Here is a 3,103-nt window from a genome sequence, read left to right as displayed (position 1 = left end):
TAAGGAGGAAACCCTAAATCCCTTTGCTTGGTGACTAAACAACCTGTTCCTCTCATTCAAGGGGCTTGGACAAAGACTCTTGGGCTTTCCTACTTTATTTTCGTCTACCTCATCCAATGAGGTCCTTGGGCCTTCTTTCTTCAACTTTAAATAAATAACCATATCTTCCTACCCAACTGATTCTCGACTTCATGCTTAAACTCTTTGAATTTTTCAAAGGTTTTAGATTTATGTTTTATTAAGTAGATATAACCATGTTTGCTATAATCCTCCATAAATTTCATGTAATATCGATTAGCATCCATTGTGACAGATCTAAATGGCCTACACACATTTGTATGGATGAGGTCCAACTATCCTTCGCCCCTTTCAGACTTCCCACTGAAAGGTGCCTTAGTTATCTTGCCCAATAAACAAGATTTGACATTCATCATCTATCCTAAGATCAAATGATTCCAACACTCCATCCTTTTGGAGTTGGGCATTGCGTTTCTTGTTTATGTGCCAGAGATGACAATGCCACAAACATGCTTTTTCTACACCATTATACTAATCAATATGAAACTCGTTATTGTCTAGGTTATCAACACAAATCACAATTTCATACACACCATTACAAGGTAAAGCTTCAAACGTAAAACACCATTGTTATAAGCATAAATATATCTAATATCCTTATTAAAGGAATATCTAAAACCTTGTATGAAGAATACATAAAATGAAATAATGTTTCGTATCATATCCGACGAATAACAACAATTTAACAAATCTATCCTAACACCACTACTAAGCATAAGTCCATAAGTCCTTATCTTGGTAACAGGTGAAGTCCGCCTATTGCCCATGATCGGGTTCAAGGTTCCATGCTCTTCTTCCTCACTTTCTCTTAGCACCTAGAAATCAGAACAAATGTGGAAACGATATCCTGTGTCAGGGACCCAAAAATGAGAAAGTTGTGTGTTATTGATTTGAATAGTGTAAATACCTGAACTAGAAGGCTTGATTTTTCCAGCTTTCAAGTCCTACAAGTATTTTGGGAAACTTCTTCTCTAATGACCCTTTTGACACAATGAAAACAAGTGGCCTCTTTGGGCTACTAACAACAGGAACATCAAAGTTGGGATTCGACTTGGACCCAACAGACCATCCAACATGGGTCTTCCCTTTTCCAGTTGGATTAGTAAGGAGTAGCTATCTTTTTCCCTTTGTCATATCTAATGTCCATGATAGTAGCACTTATAATAGAAGGACTTGATTCTTTTTCATCCATGGTTCAACAGTCTACAACAATTTGTGGAGTTCGGTCAATGTCGTATTCGTATTGTTCAAATGATAAGTCAATATGAACTGATCATAACTAGAAGTCAAAGAGTTAGGGACCATATCAATGGCCAATTCTTGGTCAAATGACACATTGAGTTTTTCCAAACGCTTCACGTATATCTACGTTCTTTTCATGTGAGAGTAAACATATTCTCATTCCTTCAACTTGCACACCATGAAAGACTTGACCACTTCATATCGTTCTTGCCTATCCTTCTTGTGGAAATTTCCAACAAGGTCGAGGCACATCTCATATGGCCAGTATTCCTCATATAACTTTTCGAGTTCTGGCATCATGGTAGCAACCATGATGCAAGAAACTTTTGTGGCGTCGTCAAAATGCTTGTTAAAAGCAACTATTTCTCCAGGAGTAGCGGTGGATTCATCGATTTCAACAAGAGGCTTTTCGAGAATGTATTCTTTGTTCTCGTATCGAAAATTCATCTTCAGATTTCCTATCAAGTCCATATAGTTTGGACTAGTGAGCTTCTCTTTTGACAAGATTGAATGAAGAGTTAAGTTAGAGCTTTGGGGAGTGGCATATTGAGTAGTAGCGAGATCACTGGTTCCAGACATCTTTCAACGAGACATAGTTTTAGTTAGTGATATAAATACTTAATATTTCAAACCAAAGTAAATATTCAAGGTTAGGATCCAAAATACAATTCACAATAAAGAAAAGGGATCTCAAAATCTAATTGTGAATTTATCAAGGTAGGTAATACAAATTAACCAATTTCAATCTAATATGAAATTTATAGGTCAATTGAGATTCATTGAATCTTATCAATGGTATTTTTAGTCTCATATTATGCTCTTCAATTTGTGACTGAGATGTCGATGATCGCAAATAAGATGTGAATAACCATGCAAACGTGCTTGATAACCTCGAGGTCATTTATCATCTCGAATTGATGTGTTGGTAAAATACACATGCTCCATCAACAATGATAATTTTCGATTTGTTCATCACTCATTTTTATAGTCCCAAATTAGTGTGTTGGTAAACCACATACGCTCCACTAACGACTTATAAAGAGTGATGTGTATTTTCATGGATTAGCATACACTTCACATTTTTTCCCTAAAGTAACTAGAGTTAGGATTTATAAAAGGTTATGTTAATTTATATCATCATAGTTATGTCCTATCAAACCCGTCCGATTAACGACCCTCCATAATATAAGGGATCGGTGTGTGAGAGTGGACACCATTCAACAGTCATGTTATAATTCGTTTCCTTATACCCCCTTAGAGTATGACTTCATGAACGAGGCCCACTATTGATTTGAATGGCTTTTCCTATACGTATATTATATTAACATTTAATCATATATAGTATAAGGTGTATTTTAAAACATTTAAAAAAGTACTAGGTTTAAAATTAATTTTTGAAATTAACAATTAATTAGATAATTTTGACCAACTAATGATTTACCAATTATCCTTTAATTAACCAATTAAAATTAATTTAAATCATAAATGTTTTAAATAATTATCTTTAGTTAAATAATCAATAAAATAATTCAAATTTAAATTATTAGGAATTAAATAATTATAATTAATAAAATAATTCAAATTTAATCCAAATCCCAAATACCCTTCTAATTTTCGAAAAAAGGTATAGGGTTACCAGATATTTAATTATCCCAATTTTAAGGCATTTTAAATTGTAATTAAGGAAACTAGAAACCCTAATGGATACCTATAAATTTTTCGAAAATAAGGGGTAGAGGCTAGGGTTTCAAGAACCCTAGCCAGTAGCCATCAGCGAAAATTT

The sequence above is a fragment of the Lactuca sativa genome, chromosome 7 (assembly GCF_002870075.4).
Source record: "Lactuca sativa cultivar Salinas chromosome 7, Lsat_Salinas_v11, whole genome shotgun sequence".
NCBI lineage: Eukaryota > Viridiplantae > Streptophyta > Magnoliopsida > Asterales > Asteraceae > Lactuca > Lactuca sativa.
The sequence above is the reverse complement of the archived record's forward strand: the minus strand, read 5'-3'. Positions refer to the sequence as shown.